General features: G+C 44.0%; 1 pseudogene; it reads left to right on the top strand.

The window, feature by feature from the left end:
* Nucleotides 1–8,966: 8,966 nt before the first annotated feature.
* LOC123862382 (bax inhibitor 1-like) lies at nt 8,967–9,838 on the top strand (annotated as a pseudogene).
* Nucleotides 9,839–18,902: the final 9,064 nt, after the last annotated feature.

The raw sequence follows: 18,902 nt of genomic DNA, 5'->3' as shown, positions 1-18,902 counted from the left end.
TGCTGTGTCTCTCTCTGTCAAATAAATAAATAAAATCTTTTTAAAAAAAATTTAAAAAAAGAAATATACAGAATTGTGTCATATAATTAAGTAATTTGCCTATTCTAGGTACCTCATGTAAGTGGAATCCTATAATTTGTCCTGAGTATTTTCCACTTAGCATAATGTCTTTAGGCTTCATCCACGTTATAGCATGTATCAGAATTCCATTCCTTTTTAAGGATTTTTAAGGTTGTATAATATTCCTTTGTGTGGTTATGCCACATTTTGTTTATCCCTTCACTGGTTGATGATGACTTCGTCTGTCTCCACTCTCTGGCTGTCATTAATAATGTTGCTCTCTCCTTAAAGGCCCTATCTCCCAAATACAGATATTGGGGTTAGGGCTTCAATGTATGAATTTGGATAGGACCCACCTCAGCCCACAACAGGCCGGTTTACCCAGATCCAGGTGGAGCCTGGTGAGTAGCCACAGCTCCTCTCTTCAGAGAGTACCTCAGAGTCTTGATCGCTGACCCCTTTCCCTTAGGCTCCAAGGCCACCCCCCTTATGTTTATGAAGTTTTTCTTCAGGCAGATGACTGTGCAATCACATAATTTAAGTCTGTTTCCTTAGTCACAGACACATTCCAGCCTGCCTCCCCTTGTTACGCCCACGTTCCATGATATATTTATCTTTTCCAAGTCTCTTCAGGCACATATTTCCAGTCTATATGGATCCACAGTTTATACTCTATTTAATTGTGTCCATAATATGAACATTTGACTAGGTTAAAATTAACCTAGCCCTTAAAAACTTTTTTTAAGATTTTATTTTTTTAAAGATTTTTTTATTTATTCATTAGAGAGAGAGCAGGAGCAGAGGGGAGGGTCAGAAGGAGAGGGAGAAGCAGGCTTCCCACTGAGCAGGGACCCTGATACAGGACTCGATCCCAGGACTCTGGGGTCATGACCTGAGCCAAAGGCAGATGCTTAACCGACTGAACCACCCAGTTGCCCCTAGAGATTTAATTTTAAATAATCTCTACACCCAATGTGGAACTCAAATTTACAATCCCAAGATCAAGAGTCACATGCCCCAACCTAACACTTTAAAAGACAAGTGTAGGGGACTAGGTAAGAGCAGATTGGGTTCTAGGACTGCTAAGATTCAAATCCCAGTTCTGCCACTGGCCACTTGTGTGACTTTAGGCAAGTTACTTAATCTCTCAGTGCCTCGGTTTACTCATTGGAAAAAATGGATGTAGATAATAACTTCTTCATAAGCAGGGCCAGGTCTAGGATGGAGCAAGAGAAGCAGCTAGGGCACCAATGTGCACGTGTGTGACCCTGAGTCAGTGCCTCAGATGGCTCTCTTGCCTCACCCCTAGTCCCACCCTGGCTCATAAGCTTGTTGTAAAATGTTAAATGAGCAAAAACACTTAGAATAGTGCTTGGCATAGAGTAAGGGATATAGGGGCACCTGGGTGGCTCAGTTGGTTAAGCAACTGCCTTCGGCTCAGGTCATGATCCCAGGGTCCTGGGATCGAGCCCCCACATCTGGCTCCCTGCTCAGCGGGAAGCCTGCTTCTCCCTCTCCCACTCCCCCTGCTTGTGTTCCCTGTCTCGCTGTGTCTCTCTGTGTCAAAAAATAAAATATTAAAAAAAAAAGAAAGAAAGAAAGAAAAGAAAAGACTTCAGGGGTGCCTGGCTGGCTCAGTCAGTAGAGCATGTGCTCTTGATCTCAGGGTCATGAGTTCAAGCCCCACCTTGGGTGTGGAGCCTACTTAAAAAAATATGTGGTCAGGGCTCCCACGTGGCTCAGTCGGTTAAGCGTCTGCCTTCCGCTCAGGTCATGATCCCAGGATCCTGGGATCAAGCCCCGCATCGGGCTCCCTGCTCAGCGGGAGGCCTGCTTCTCCCTCTCCCGCTCCCCCTGCTTGTGTTCCCTCTCTCGCTGTCTCTCTCTGTCAAATAAATAAATAAAATCTTTAAAAAAAAAATGAGGCCTTGGGGCACCTGGGTGGTTCAGATGGTTAAGCGTCTACCTTCCACTCAAGTCGTGATTTCTAGGTACTGGGATCAAGCCCCTGGGATCAAGCCCAGGGTCAGGGTCGGGCTCCCAGCTCAGCAGGGAGCCTGCTTCTCCCTCTCCCTCTGCCTGCAGCTCCCCCACTTATGCTCTCTCTGTCTCTCTCTCTCTGTCTCTCTCTCTCTCAAATGAATAAATTTTTTAAAAAATCTTGGGGGGGCGCCTGGGTGGCTCAGTTGGTTAAGCGGCTGCCTTCGGCTCAGGTCATGATCCTGGAGTCCCAGGATCGAGTCCCGCATTGGGCTCCCTGCTTGGCAGGGAGTCTGCTTCTCCCTCTGACCCTCCTCCCTCTCATGCTCTCTGTCTCTCATTCTCTCTCTCAAATAAATAAATAAAATCTTTAAAAATCAATCAATCAATCAATCAATCAATCAATCAATCAATCTTGGGGCACCTGGGTGGTTCAGATGGTTGAGCGTCTGCCTTCTGCTCAGGTCATGATCTCCAGATCCTGGGATCGAGCCGTACGTCAGGCTGTCAGCTCAATGAGGAGTCTGCTTCTCCCTCTCCCTCTGCCTCTGCCTCTCCCCGTTTGGGCTTTCTCTGTCTCTCTTTCTCTCTCTCTCAAATAAATAAATAGATCTTTAAAAAAAAATTTTTTTAATTTAAAAAATTTATTAAAAATCTTTAAAAAAATATGCGGTCTGTTTTCCCTCCATTATATAAAAATACTCATGCTGAGGAAAAAAGGTATTGAGCTTCTTCTTACTATAGCACTGTGCTAAATGCTATGAACAGTGCAAAACAAATGCAATGTGGTCTCTATGCCTGAGGAACTCCCAATGCAGTCCAAGAAACAGGTATGGGCTCCATCTTTTTTTTTTATTAACATATAATGTATTATTTGTTTCAGAGGTACAGGTCTGTGATTCGTCAGTCTTACACAATTCACAGCATTCACCATACTCACCACAGTGGGCTCCACTTTTGATAAAAGGTAAACGATAGGGGCACCTGGGTGGCTCAGTTGGTTAAGTGTTTGCCTTTGGCTCAGGATCCTGGGAGTTTCTCTCTCTGTCCCTCTGCCCCTACCCACTGCTTGTGCTCTGGCTCTTTCTCTCCCTCTCTCTTAAACAAATAAAATCTTTAAAAGAAAAAGGGGGGGGGTAAACTATAATAAATGGTATACTCCAGGTATAACAACGTGCTGTGCCAATACAGAGAAAGGAGAGGTCAGGGGTGACTTGCCTGCAAGTAGAAAGTCTAATGGGCAAAGTGTTAATTGAGAACGTACAGTGTGTTCAGCACTGTGCCCAGATAAGTGGCATTTTGAAGATGCAGAGAAGTCTTGACCTCCCCTCTGACTGGAATGACTAGTTAGAGAGACAAAACTAATACACATTGTAAAAAGCAGCAGAAAATGTTCCATGTTAGCGGCGCCTGGGTGGCTCAGTCAGTTATGGCGTCTGCCTTCAGCTCAGGTCATGATCCCGGGGTCCTGGGATCGAGCCCCACATCGGGCTCCCTGCTCAGTGGGGAGTCTACTTCTCCCCTGCTTGTGTTCCCTCTCTCATTGTCTTTCTCTCGGTGTCAAATGAATAAATAAAATCTTAAAAAAAAACAAAACAAAACAACCCTTGTATTTAAAAAAAAACGAAAAGAAAATGTTCCATGTTAGATTATGGCCAGAATACTAAAGGTACTGCAGCTTCCCACAGAGGCTGGAGGAGTCAGGGAGGGACAGGAGGAGGGAGAGTTGGGAGGGAATGTGGGACCCAGGAGGAGCCTGGCCAAATTGCTGCAGAGGGAGGAACAGGCTGGGGGAGATAAGGCTATTTGGTAAGAATGAGGCATCAGGAATGAGTGAATACTACTATTGTAGTAGCAATTTGAGAGCCACTAAGATATGTGGGACAGAGGAGGGACGTGATGCAAGTGACATTTAAGATACAGTTTGTAGGACGGAAGAGGGAACCAAGGTGGTGGTGAAGGGTAATCAGAAAGTGAATAAATGGGGGTAAGTGGGTTAAAGGTGATTCTCCAGAGTCAAGTGCTAAAGATCTGGACCAGGGAGTGCCTGTGGAAATCAAAGGAATATTTCTTTTTTTTTTTTTTTTAAGATTTTGTTTATTTACTTGAGAGAGAGAGCATAGAGGGAGAGGGAGAAGCAGACCCCCACTGAGCAGGGAGCCAGATGCAGGGCTCAACCCCAGGATGCAGGGATCATGACCCCAGCACGTAGGGATCATGACCCCAGCCAAAGGCAGATGCTTAACTGACTGAGCACCCAGGCACCCTTGTTTTTGTTTTTAAGAAAGAAAGCGAAAGTAAAGCCTGATTAATTAATAGAACAAGAGCGCCTTCTACAGGGGAGGTAAGGTTGGAGGGCAGAACTACTTTATGGAAGAAGATAATTAGGTGTGGCTTAGATCTGCTGATACATGGGTGGGAATCGCAAACCACTCTTTCAGACCAATCCCACACCCTTCCCCTCAGAGAGACTCTGAATCAAGACTTTTGTCCAGCCTGGCACCCACTGTGACTAAAAGTCAGATACTAAAGTTACAAGGTGTTTCTACAATGCCACCGCGCCCTCCCAGAAGAGTAAGAAGGTGTCATACATTCCTTGAGTCAGGATAAGGCCCAGAGCTTTGCTGAAAGGGAAATAGTGTCTCCAGCTAGACCCCAAGACCTGACCTTTATTGCCCACTGGCCTGTACTCACTGGCCTGTGTCCCACAGTTTTCCTTAAGCTCTGCTTTTCCAGCATATCTCTTAACTCAGGCAAATGGAAACAGGAACCACGCCTCAAGTGATAACAGCTACCCTGGCAAGTCCTCCAAACTGTCCAGACCACCCAGACCAGTTTGAGCGTAACACCCAAAACTCATGCCTATGCAGATGGACAATGGAGTGACCTCTAGGATGACCTACAACTACCTTTAGCTCATTATAATACTAAAATCTCCACCCCGTAGGAGCACAAGCCTCATTTACATAATATACAACATATGTACCGGAATGTTTCCTTAAGGGGCATGCCTGGCCTTATGCCCTCCTCTACATATGATGTCAGGGCTTCCTTATCTAAATATTCACCCTAACTCTAAATAAAAGGATCCTGTTCACCCTTGCTCCGGGTGTCACTGATTTGGAAGTTATTCCTGGTGATCTCCTTATTTGCTGCAAATAGTTTACTTGGTGTGACAACTCCACCTGGTGTATCTATGACACACCAAGGAGCAAACTCACCTGGGTTCGGTTACAATAGTATATTTTCAGTATGGATTCAGATTGTGTTGATTTAATTAATTAATAATGATTAATAAATAACCCTGAGAGATGTGTTTACTTAATAGATCAAGGTGGAGGAACCAGCAAGCCCACAGCTCTCACTGGTGAAAAACTGGATTTAAAGACTTTAGAAGGTTGGGGTACCGGGCTGGCTCAGTCGGTGGAGCATGTGACTCTTGATCTCAGGGTTGTAAGTTTGAGCCCCACGTTGGGTGTAGAGATTACTTAAAATCTTTATAATAAAAAATAATTTAAAAAAATAAATAATTTTTAAAAACTCCAGAAGCTAGAGCCTCACTCAGTCCACTGGCAGGTCAGGAATGGAGGGGAGGACCCATGAAGATCCAAGTCTTGAGGTACTTTTCTTTGCCCAGTGAAAGGAAAAATGCAGGCTACCTAGATGTTCAATTTTTATCTCTCCACCATCATAATTTCTTTCTGAAATTGTCCTAATTTTCCAGTTAAGAACATCACAGTTCTTCTGGCGTAATCATCTTGGGAAGGCTGAGGAAATCAAGAAGCAGGAGGAAAGCGATGGATCTGCCCATCCCTGTGTCCTTGCATCTCCTGAAGAGAAAGGCTGACAGCCTACTGGGAAACGAGGGTGCGGGGTATCACTAGTGGCCGCAGAAAGAATCACTGCTCTGGAAGGACCAGAGAGGATGCATCAAAGAGACAGTAGAATAAACCTCTGATTTCTTTGTGTAAGCTGTCAAAGGCTACCCTCTAGAAGGCAAAGGAAAGCAAGAGAAGAGCACCTTTCAACTCCGGGATTATGCTGAATTTGCGGTGGCAAGACATTCCAATAGGAAGTATCTACTATGGAGTCCGGAGACGAGAGACTAGACCCCATATACATATTTGGACTGGATGCAAAAACAACAACAACAACAACAACAACAAAACCACCCTGAGTCATCACCATAAAGATGATATTTCATTATTTTTAAAATATATGTAAGAAGGAGTAAGTACAAAATGCATCGCGGCTAAACAGCTTCCTAGGAGTGGCGCCTGCGCGTTCGATCTTTGCAGCCTCTTGCTGTTGCAGCTACTTACTAGCCTGCATTGCAGGCTGTCCCTCATTACGCTCTTCTTGGTGGTAATTTGGCACTTCTACCACCAGGTGGAGATGTCCCACCGCTTTTCACTTACTATCGGCGCGAAGAGAGGCTCTTAAGAAATTGGGGTGCGGGGGAGCGGTCAGGTTCTTTCGTTCCACTAGTTATACAAATAAGCACTTGCCTTCATGCCCAAGAGCGAAAAGAATTTGGAGGGTGAGCATAAAAGGTCAGGCAGTGGCTGCCTCTTCCTCTCTTTTTGTTTTCTCAGTCCTTTGGTTTCCATGGGGATCTGTGTTTGAGCAGCAACTCGGAATCCATTGACTGCCCCTCAAGGCTTGGGGCTGCGCCCAGAGACACGCTGCGAAGAACAGCAGGAGTTGGTACCGGTGGAAAGAAAGAGAAGATTCATTTGGTAAATTTGGACAGCAAAAGCTGAGGACAGGTAGAGGAGGAGTGATGAGGTGGGCCATAGATGAGGTGCACAGAGGAATGTGAAAGGCAGACAATTGTTTCAATTCAAATAAAATTTCGGGACATTAATATCTTTTCAAAACCTCTTCAATCAAGTGTCCTTTGTCTTCTCACCAATAGATTATGTCAGGACACACTCCCAGCCCTGGATATTACCAGGTCCTTTCCCGCCTCTATCCAAAAACATGTCTGCAGTCATGTGTCAGAACCTGCCTGGGGTTCTCCTGAGTCTGGTTCCCAAAGCTCTGGAGCTCTGGAGCAAGAGAGGAGAACTCTGGGAAAGACCATACACAGTATTCCCCAGGCAGGGCATAGCGCCTGGTGCAGAGTAAGCTCTCAGGAATATATTCGTTGAACGGGTGACTAAATAAATGAGCAATAAAAATAAGATGACCTTAACTAATCTTTCTTAGTTCTAGCTGGAAAGAAGACAAATTAAGGATAAGAAAAATATATGGTCTTTTCTCTCATCAAAATCGTGACGATGTAAATGTCTTCATTCATGGATCGATTCATTCAAAGATTGATCAGGGTGTTTTGTTGTTGTTCTGCTTACATCACAGGTTTTTCACATTTGCATTACTAATAGTCCTTTCTAAGAGTATTTGCATTTCCGTCAGTTTGGGCCAATATTCAGTATCCATTCACAGAGAGCAGTCAATATACATATGAACAGCCTTCTACCTAGAGATTGAATCAAGTCTTCCCTTCGTATCTGGGACCCACCAGCCCCCACCCTTCCTCCTCACTTTCTCTCCCATTACCCTGTTTAATTACCACTTTCTGTAATTATCTAATTTATTTGCTTTCATTTCTATTGTTTATCACCTCCCACAGGGACCAAGAAGCTACTTGCTGCCTTCCTCACAGAGACTTCTACTTCAGATTTAAAGTCTAAATGTTCAAGTCTTATCTTTTTTTTTTTTTTTTTTTTGCGGGAGAGAGAATGAGAGACAGAGAGCACGAGAGGGAGGAGGGTCAGAGGGAGAAGCAGACCCCCCGCTGAGCAGGGAGCCAGATGCGGACTCTATCCCGGGACTCCAGGATCATGACCTGAGCCGAAGGCAGGCGCTCAACCAACTGAGCCACCCAGGCGCCCACAAGTCTTATCTTTTTTTGAAAACTCCCAATTGAATTCTTCCTGATCCTGCTTTAATCTACTCACCCTCCCACTCTCCAATTGGAAGTGGCCTTTCCTTCTTCCGAAAGTGTACACCTTTGATCTGCAACTCCCATAGCACTCACCACTTGCTACCTCTACAGGACAGCATAATATTAGCCACCAGATGTACTGAGTTTGAAAGATAGGCCAGGTACTGGGACAGATGCTTTAACTGAGTTGTGTTAGATCTCCACCCCAATCTTATGAAGTAGATACAATTAACCTCATTTTTATATGAGGATCCTGAGGCTCAGAGAAGTTAACTAACCTGCCCAAAGTCATACAGTTGATAGGTGGTGAAGACAATTTAAACCCAAAAAGGCACACGGAATCTGGAGCACAGACTTTGTTATAAGATAAATGTGTTAGAGCCTCAGTTCCATAATTCACAACTGCATGACCCTCAGCAAGTGACTAACACTTCTGAACCTCAATTTCCTAACTGGTAAAATGGGGATAACTATGTCTACCTCACAAGATTACTGTTAGAGAGAATCCAAGGTAGAGAGTCCATTTAGCCTTGTCACAAAGAAGAAGAGACTATTAACATTCCGTGCTTACCTGTTTCATCTCCTATGCCAAGTTAACACTCCTTCAAGAAGGATATGTTTTTATTTTCTTTGCATTTGGAACCTCTAGCACAGTGCTTTGGATACAGTAACTAACCACAGACATTTGTTTAATGGATGGATAGATGGATGAAGAGACAGAGGGAGGGAGGAATGGATAATTTGTTGCCTGTGGACAATCAGTCCAAGTCAAGTCTCCCTTCTTCCTATGGAACTTTATGCAGGCTTCTACAAAATCTTCTCATGTTTCTTATATCTTTTTGTTTAACATTGCCCCTCTTCTCAAGGAGAGGCAGGGTCCGTGTCTTACTTACCTTTCTAACCCCAGCACCTTAGGTCTCTTGTACCTCTCTTAATATGGTTGTGAGTAGAAGCACATCCGGTGTTAGAAGAGCTGTTAGGCTCCTGGGAGGCCGAGCGGAGACTGTGTCCCACAGACTCTGGCATCATGAACATATTTGATCAGAAGATCAACTTTGATGCACTCTTATAATTTTCCCACATAACCCCCTCGACACAGCAGCACCTGAAGAAGGTCTATGCCAGTTTCGCCCTCTGTATGTTTGTGGCGGCCACGGGGGCCTATGTCCACGTGGTCACTCATTTCCTTCAGGCTGGCCTGCTCTCTGCCTTGGGCTCCCTGGGGTTGATGATTTGGCTGATGACAACACCTCATAGCCATGAACCTGAGCAAAAAAGACTGAGACTTCTTGCTGGATTTGCTTTCCTTACAGGAGTTGGCCTAGGCCCTGCTCTGGAGCTGTGCATTGCTATCAACCCCAGCATTCTTCCCACCGCCTTCATGGGCACAGCAATGATCTTCACCTGCTTCACCCTGAGTGCCCTGTATGCCAGGCGCCGGAGCTACCTCTTTCTGGGAGGTGTCTTGATGTCAGCCATGAGCCTGATGCTCTTGTCTTCCCTGGGGAACCTTTTCTTTGTATCCATTTGGCTTTTCCAGGCAAACCTGTATGTGGGGCTGGTGGTCATGTGTGGCTTTGTCCTTTTTGATATCAACTCATTATTGAAAAGGCTGAAAATGAAGATAAGGATTATATCTGGCACTGCGTTGACCTCTTCTTAGATTTCATTACTCTCTTCAGAAAGCTCATGATGATCCTGGCTATGAATGAGAAGGACAAGAAGAAAGAGAAGAAGTGAAATGACCATGCAGCCTTTCCCATTTTGACCTCTCTCCCTCCACCCCTCATTTCCTCTTCGCACACATTGCAGGTGGTGTGTTCTGTGATGATGAAAAGCATCAGAAAAAAAATATATATATGGCTGTGAGTATGATTCCATGTTGAGAAAAGTGTATTTTTTTATTCTACTTGCCCTTTAAATGCAGGCCCAGTGAGTGAATATGAAATGCATTTGGTAAATATTTGTAGAGAGTATAATTAATTGAAAGACCTAGCCTGGTCCTATGTCAAAAAGGAAGGAAAGGATTTCTCTGGTCTGGGCTTGTATTTATTTTTTTTTTTTTTTAAGATTTTATTTATTTATTTGACAGAGAGACCGCAAGAGAGGGAACACAAGCAGGGGGAGTGGGAGAGGGAGAGGCAGGCTTCCCACTGAGCAGGGAGCCCCGCAGGGAGCCCGATGTGGGGCTTGATCCCAGGACCCTGGGATCATGACCTAAGCCAAAGGCAGAAGCTTAACAACTGAGCCACCCAGGTGTCCCCTGGGCTTGGATTTAAATCCTGGGGTGATTCTACCATCTGGAGATGCAGAATCATAAACCTGTAAGCTGCTTTGGTTTTTGACTGGACTTACTCCTGGAGGTCACAGAGATCAGCAGGTCTGAGGGCTTTTGATGGACTTTAATATTTTAAATTAACATATTAATTCAATTATAACTACATTAAGGTCTACAAAAGAAAGGGAGAAACAACAGTGTAAAGATTGCAATCATTCAAACTCTGGCAATCCATTCAATGAGCTCAAAGTGAGCCTCAGGTGTCTTGTCCCTTTCTAATATAAGCATGAGTATGATCCTATATTAAAAATGCATATTTAAAAAGAAGAAACATGGGGCGCCTGGGTGGCTCAGTCCTTGGGCAGCTGCCTTTGCCTCAAGTCATGATCACAGGGTTCCTGTATCGAGCACCATGTCAGGCTCCCTGCTCAGTGAAAAGTCTGCTTCTCCTTCTTCCTCTGCCTCTCCCCCTGGCTCATGCTCTCTCTTTCAATCTCTCTCTCTCTCTCTGTGTCAAATAAATAAATAAAATCTTAAAAAAAGAAGAAGAAGAAAAAAAAAACACTGGGGGCACCCAGGTGGCTCAGTCCAGTTGGGTGTCCAAATCTTGATTATTTCTGCTCAGGTCATGATCTCAGGGTCCTGGGATCCAGCCCCGAGTTGGGCTCTGAACTCCATGGGGAGTCAGCTGAAGATTCCCTCTCTCCCTTTCCTTCTCTGCCCCCACCCCCACCGTGCATGCTCCTGGTGCACGCTCTCTCTCTCTCAAATAAATAAATAAATCTTTTTTTAAAAAATGCAGGGACGCCTGGCTGGCTCAGTCAGTAGAGCATGCAACTCTTGATCTCGGGGTTGTGAGTTTGAGCTCCACGTTGGGCGTAGAGATTACTTAATAGATAGGTAGATAAGTAAATAGATAAATAAAAGTAATTTTTAAGTGCATGTTTTTTATTCTACCCACCCCCTAAATGCAGGCCACCTACATCATTTGATATTCAGCCAGAGAAACCATCATCTTTCAAACCAGTCTCTGGTGTATTCTTCCTTGGGGATTTTTCAGCTTTGACTCTATGTGACCTTTGTCCTAAGTGATGGCTTTGGAAACAAACTCCCATTGATTTTTTTTATTGCAAAGCTGTATGTAGAAATTGTTGACACAGACATGGTTTGTTGATTGATGAAGATATTCACATATAAAACACAGAGGTTAGGGGTGCCTGGGTGGCTCAGTCGTTAAGCGTCTGCCTTCGGCTCAGGTCATGGTCCCAGGGTCCTGGGATCGAGCCCCGGATCGGGCTCCCTGCTCAGCAGGAAGCCTGCTTCTCCCTCTCCCGCTCCCCCTGCTTGTGTTCCCTCTCTCGCTGTGTCTCTCTCTGTCAAATAAATAAATAAATCTTTAAAAAAAACCAACAACAACACAGAGGTTAAAGCTAGGTGACAAAATCATCTGGCCTAACGTCATCATTGCAGATGAGGAAACTGAGGTCTAGGGAGGTAAAGACATTTTCTCAAGGTGATTTAACCAGGAAGTAGAAGAATCTGACTAGAACCCATGGCAATGATTACTCCACTAAAACTGGAAGTGTGTGTCATGTTAGCTTATTTTTTTGTGAAGTAGTTTTTCAATATAAGTTCCTGGAGGATAGAAAGGACACGAGGGTATGTTCACATACAGCATGCCCAACCAGCATAGAGCAGATAACCACTGGGCATCATAGAATGCTGGAACTATAATTTCATGGAGGGGCACCTGGTCACTCAGTAGAGCATGCAACTCTTGATCTCAGGGCTGCAGGTTTGAGCCCCACGTTGGGTGCAGAGATTACTTAAAAATAAAATCCTTAAAAAAATTCATATGTGTGCTTTTTTTTAAAAAAGATTTTATTTATTTATTTGAGAGAGAGAATGAGAGAGAGAGAGAGCATGAGAGAGGGGAGGGTCAGAGGGAGAAGCAGACTCCCTGCCGAGCAGGGAGCCCGATGCGGGACTCGATCCCGGGACTCCAGGATCATGACCTGAGCCGAAGGCAGTCGCTTAACCAACTGAGCCACCCAGGCGCCCCATATGTGTGCTTTTTAATGTGAAATTTGTACTATATATTTTAACTGCTTTTATTTTTTTAAAGATTTTATTTATTTGTGTCTTTTAAAGATTTTATTTATTTATTTGAGAAAGAGACACAGAGAGAATGTGTGAGCATGAGCAGGGGGAGGAGCAGAGGGAGAGGAAGAAGCAGACACCCCACTGAGCAGGGAGCCCCACATGGGGCTGGATCCTGGGACTCTAGGATCATGACCTGAGCTGAAGGCAGCCACTTAATCGAATAAGCCACTCAGGCAGCTCTCGCTGTCTCTCTCTCTAATAAATAAATAAAATATTTTTTAAAATTTATTTATTTATTTTAGATAGAGCGACGGGGGGAGGGGCAGAGCGAAAGCGAGAGAAAGAATCTCAAGCAGACTCCTGCTGAGCACAGAGCCTGACCTCAGGCTTGATCTCAGGGCCAGGAGATCATGACTGAGCCAAAACCAAGAGTCCAGTGCTCAACCTACAGAGCCACCCAGGCGCCCCTATAATGCACTTTAGAATGGACAAAAAATATGGGCGCCTGGGTGGCTCAGTCAGTTAAGCGGCTGCCTTCGGCTCAGGTCATGATCTCAGGGTCCTGGGATCAAGCCCCACGTCCTCAGGGGGGAGTCTGCTTCTCCCTCTCCCTCTCCCTCTGCCGCTCCCCCTGCACTCTCTCTGTCAAATAAATATAAAATCTAAATAACTAAATAAATAGTATGGACACAAAATAATGAGTCAAACAGCATATGATTATTAAATAACATAAGTACTATATTGCTATCCATTCTCATAGATGCTCGGTTGTAGGGCGGCACGGAATTCTCTACAACATACACCATAGCCCTTACAATGCATCTTTAACCTCCATATTAAAGGTAAGCCAGTTGCCATTCACCTCAAATCCCCGAGTCCAGTAAAGTCAATATTCACAGCAATCCTTCCAATTCTTTTTTTTTTTTTAAGATTCTATTTATTTACTTGACAGAGGGAGCACAAGCAGGGAGAGCAACAGGTAGACGGAGAGGGAGAAGCAGGCTTCCCGCTGAGCAGGGAGCCCGATGTGGGGCTCGATCCCAGGATCCTGGGATCATGACCTGAGCTGAAGGCAGCCGCTTAAACAGCTGAGCCACCCAGGCGTCCCCTCCTTTTTTTTTTATTTTTATTTTTTTTAAGTAGGCTTCACACCCAACATGGGGCTTGAACTCATGGCCCTGAGATCAAGCGTCACATGCTCTGCTGACCGAGCCAGGCAGGTGTCCCAATCCTTCCAACTCTTAATTTATCTCTCTGTTAACTCATTTGCTATCCTATTCCAGCCCCTATGGACTTGGCAGGCTGTCTGTGGAATCTTCAGCTCCTCCTAGTTATCCTCAAGGATTCTGGCTTTGATTTGGCTGGTCAGCAATCCTTACTTTGAACTATCTTCTATAGTAAACTTACTCTAATCAACTCCGTGGGAACCATGTGTCCTGGCTTATTTTGAGGCCATGAGAGTAGTTCCATGACAGATGAGGAGACACATCAGAAAATCCTCAAGAATCCTGGCATAAATTGCCCCAATTATAAATAAGAAATAAAACAGTGGTGTAATCTAGAAATGGAAATAACGTAAAAAATAACAAAGAGATATCACCAAATAATTTAAGTCCAGTTACAAAACCGCTGCATAACAATAAACTGGATAGTCTTTGTTTTATTTACTAGGTACTTAGCACATAGTAGGTGCTTTAAAAATACTTGTTGAATGTCAATAAATAAACTCTACCAAGGGCAGATTTAAAGGATTTGTACTTAAGATATATTACAAATCAATTAGACATCATCAAAAATTTTCTCAGTACTTAAATTAGTCACCGAAGGATCCCTTCCCTGGGAATAGCCTACAAAGCGGGGAAGGATTATTATCTGACTGAAATAACGTAAAGTATGAAGTTATCAGAATGGAATTAGGTCCTAAAATTACCCAAGTCCCCACAAGAAAGAAAAAGTACATAATTTCTAAAGAGGATGGAGAAATTAAAATCTATCTTTTAAACATTTCACTTGTGCTTGGCTTCCCATACATTCTTGTCTCTTTTCTTCTCTGGCTCCCTGGCACTGTGGAAAGGGCACTTCCTTGAGCTAAGATCTGGTCTGGGGAACCTCTTGAAAAGTCACTTAACCTCCCTTGGTCTTAGTTTCCTTATCTGAAAAGTGAAAGATTTGGAGATGATCCCTCTGGCCCCTGGAATTCCAGCCCCCAAAGTCCTTGCTAGTCTACTTATTGCTCTTCTTCAAGGTTCTTCCTGAAGGTTCTGACCATGTTTCTATCATAGGTTGTCAGTTACCTCTATTGTCTGATGTACTTCAATCCCTGCTGCCTATTCCTCCAAACACTTGCCTCTACAACTTAACTCTTTCTTTCCCATCACTCTGATTTGTTTACCTTTTTAGTGGCCTGGGATGATAATATATTTTTTTTGCCTTTCTCATCATGCTTCCCTCTCACCATACTGTTTTTACCAGACCTCCACCCTTTGTTGATTTTCTTTCAAATGACCAACCTGAGGATCTCCAGAACTTTAGAAAATTGTTCCTATAATTTCTCCCTGGAAAACACAGGCACTCACATGTTCTTCCCTGCCCCCACCCCAGCCTTCTTCCACAGTTAGAGGCTCATGGCCCTTCCCCCACAACCTCCCTTTTCTGTTCCACTGCCTTGGACTCTTCACAAACTCCATTTCTCCTCTATTTAACATGGGTAACATGGAGAAATGAAGGAGAGCAAAAAGAATAAATTCTATCCTTCCTCTTACGAATGTTTAAATTCCTGCCATCCATTGCAGAATGAACTCTGAAAAGGAACACCAGACAAGCCTCAGTCTGAATGACCCTCCTTGATCTTCACACCCTCCCTTTGCCCCTAAAACACCATGGCAACTGCCACCTGAAAGAGGCCAGGCGGAAATCATCTAATAAGACCAGAGACTGTTTGCCGATGCTTTCTTATTTAGCCAATTTTTGCAAAGGGTGTTTTTCCCTTACTCTTTATTGCCTTACTCCCTGAATGCTAGCAAGACAAAGAACATGTGGTAGTATATGGAGTTTTGGGAACTATAATTTGTTGTAGATATTTACTTGTAGGTCTTGAAATTTTGTTTAAGATTTTTTTTTTTTTTTATTCATTTGAGACACAGAGATACAGAGAGAGAGAGCATCAGCAGGGAGAGAGGCAGAGGGAGAGGGAGAAGCAGTCTCCCTGCTGAGCAGGAAGCCTTACACGGGGCTCGATCCCAGGACGCTGGGATCATGACCTGAGCCGAAGGCAGACGCTTAACCATCTGAGCCACCCAGGCGCCCCTGAAATTTTGTTTAGAAGTTAGACGTTTAAGTCATCCCCCAGGTTTGCAGCCAGAAAGTGAAATCTGTAACAGAGGCAGAGATCAGTATCATTGTGAGCAAAACACAGGCAATGCCAATCAGGCATTGCTGGAGGAAATTTCAACCTGCCATTTATCAGCTAATTATGAACTAAGCCTCAGTTTTCTCATTTGTAAAATGGCGTGTTCTGCATGTCTAAGATGATAATTATATAATGTTTCTTTATAAAGTTCTTCCACGGGTTGCGGTGCCTGGGTGGTGTGGTCGGGTAAGAGTCAGACTCTTGGTTTCAGCTCAGGTTGTTATCTCAGGGTCATGGGATCAACTGCGCTGCGCGCCCTCCCCTCCAGCTCCGCACTCAGTGGGAAGTCGGCTTGGGCTTCTCTCTACCTCTCCCTCTACCCCTCCTCACATGCTCTCACACACACATTCTCTCTCTCTCAAATAAATAATTTTTAAAGTTATTTTAAGGGTTAAATGAGATTATGTATTCAAAGGGTGTGGCACACAGAATGTATTTAAACTATGATTACTGTTATCAAGAGAAATGTTACGTGCCTTTCAGGGCACCTGGGTGGCTCCGTTGGTTAAGTGTCCGACTCTTGATTTCAGCTCAGGTCTTGATCTCAGGGTCATGAGTTCAAGCCCTAAAAAATAAAAATAAATAAAAATAGGGGTACCTGGGTGGCACAGTCGGTTAAGTGTCTGATTCTTGGTTTCTACTCACGTCGTGATTGAGGGTTTGTAAGATTGAGCCCCACATCCAGCTCCACACTGAGCACAGAGTCTGCTTAAGATTCTCTCCCTCTCCCTCTGCCGCTCCCCTCCTCTAAAATAAATAAATAAATAAATCTTTTAAAAAATAAAGAAAAAAGAATGTTACGTTCCTTACTAGATTCCGAGTTTAGTTCTCTTGCAATTAAAATCAAATTCCTCATAGGATTCTAATTCTTTGGAAGATAGAGGATCTGCCTCTACAACACCTGCTCTTCTACAAACTAGAAAAAAAGAGGAATGCTTAGAGCAGTGTATAGAAGAGGCCTTGAATAAAATGCCAAAAATTTGCTAGGCCCCCCACATGACTATAGTTTTTAGGACAAAAGCCACTATGAGTTTATTTATTTATTTATTTTTTTAAAGATTTTATTTATTCATTTGAGACACAGAGATACAGATACAGAGAGAGAGCATGAGCAGGGAGAGAGGCAGAGGGAGAGGGAGAAGCAGGCTCCTCGCTGAGCCAGGAGCCCGATGTGGGGCTCGATCCCAGGACCCTGGGATCATGACCTGAGCTGAAGGCAGATGCTTAACCGACTGAGCCCCCCACTATGAGTTTAGAAACGCTTTTGACTTAAAAGTATATTAATCCCAACAACATCAACAAACATTTGGCCAGCAGGAGTATACACTTTTGAGACATGTTATATATTCTGGCCACAGGCTGGGCTCCTGTCATGAGTAACATGGAGTCCCGGCAACACCGCAGTTCCCTAGGAATCTAGAGCCCCTGGTTTAGAAACCACCAGTCAAGCACAAATGTCTAAAGCTTGACTCTGCAAAAGAACCATTTAAGAGTTTATTAAAAATCTTAAGCCCCACCCCCCAGAGATTCGGATTGAGTAAATCAGGGATAGAGACCAGGAATATGAATTTTCCATAACTCCCCAAGTGATGACAGTGAGTCCAGTGGAGCATGTGGTGCTCTAGGAATTAGCATTCCTGACTGGCTCCTCCTCTTTCTTCTGAGGATCTCATTCCAATCACCTTTTCTTTGTTCCTCACAGTTCAGGGCTTCTTCCCCCCATACCCTCACCCCCCCTTACAAGAGAAGGATTTATTTGCTTCTAAAACCAGGACTTCTTTAACTGGAGTGTTGTGCTGACATCACAAAACAATGTGTAGGAAAATCTCTGAGAGTCAAACAGAATGACTAACTTTCTTTAAAGAGCAACAACATATCTTTGCTTTTTGAGGACTTAATTTTGACACTAAAAATACCTTTACATCCATTTTAACTAATTCAGAGGCAACCTGTGTTCACAAATGAAGGATACAGAGATTATACTCAAGTGGTCTGGCTTGAAAATTGGCTCTGTGATGTAAACACCTCAATAGTACTTTAAGCTATTCCTAAAGAGAGAAAAAAATTATTAGGCTAATAGCCAACAGAAAAGCTAACATAGAAAATGTTGATAAAATTAGAAAATAGCATAAGAAGGAACCACAAAGCTAGAGGAAAGAGCCCATCTTCACCACCAGCTCACCCCAACCAGAATATTCCCCCAGAGCCTCCCAGGCTCCTACACATTGGAAGGAACTGGGGGTAGGGTGCCAGGATAAGTCCCTTTTTCCTACCCTTTATTATCTTCAGTGCCCTCAAGTGCTTCTTCAATTTCTTGGGAACCTAAGCGCTTAGTTTACAAGGTCAAAAGATCATGGAACATTTTCCAAAAATTAAATCATCAATTGAAGAATGAAAAGTGTTGTTTTAATATTCTCTTCTGCTATTAAGTCAGTCACTCTCTCTCTCTCTTTCTCTCTCTCATTTCTCTCTCCTCCTTTCATTTTCTCGCTCTTTCTCTCCCTCTCTCTCTCTCCTTCCCCTCCCCTCTCCACTTCACCACACACAGAAACCCCTTTTCAAAGGGGCTTTTTTCCAACTCAGTGAAGTAAAGTCTTTGCCCCTTTGTGGGGAAGGCTCATTAACATTCCCACAGCAGCATCTCTTCAAGGATTTTACTTTTGTAACTCTGTGGGGAGGTCAAGAGGCCACAGTGGAGAGGTAAAAGGAAAAAAATGGTAAATGGGGGAGGGCGGAAGAAAGGAGAGGAGGGGAAAGAGCCCTTCCTTTCACAATAAGGCCAGCAAGAAGAAGGGAGGGAGAAAAAATAGGAAAAGACAAGACAGACAAGACCCAGGAAGGACATGAATTTTGGACTCCCAAATCTGCCCTCGGACATCAGAGACTCCTGAGAAAAGCAGAAAGCTATATGCTCTCTTGTTTCTTTTCCTCAAAAAGGAAGTAAATGATGGAAACAGTGGGCTGAGAGAGACAGGACCCAGTCTATTCCACTGAGAAATTAGAAGCTTCCCTGGCTTCAGTGTTCTCATTTCCCCACAACAGCGTGTCTGGCCCAGAGAAGTTAACAGGATGAATCAGACAATGTCAGCAAGAGTTCCAAGGGTGGAACACGAGGGAGCCAC

Source organism: Mirounga angustirostris, unplaced genomic scaffold, assembly GCF_029215605.1.
Source record: "Mirounga angustirostris isolate CCGP_5_RB_7025 unplaced genomic scaffold, mMirAng1.0.hap1 SCAF_9, whole genome shotgun sequence".
In the NCBI taxonomy this organism is placed as follows: domain Eukaryota; kingdom Metazoa; phylum Chordata; class Mammalia; order Carnivora; family Phocidae; genus Mirounga; species Mirounga angustirostris.
The sequence above is the reverse complement of the archived record's forward strand: the minus strand, read 5'-3'. Positions and strand labels throughout refer to the sequence as shown.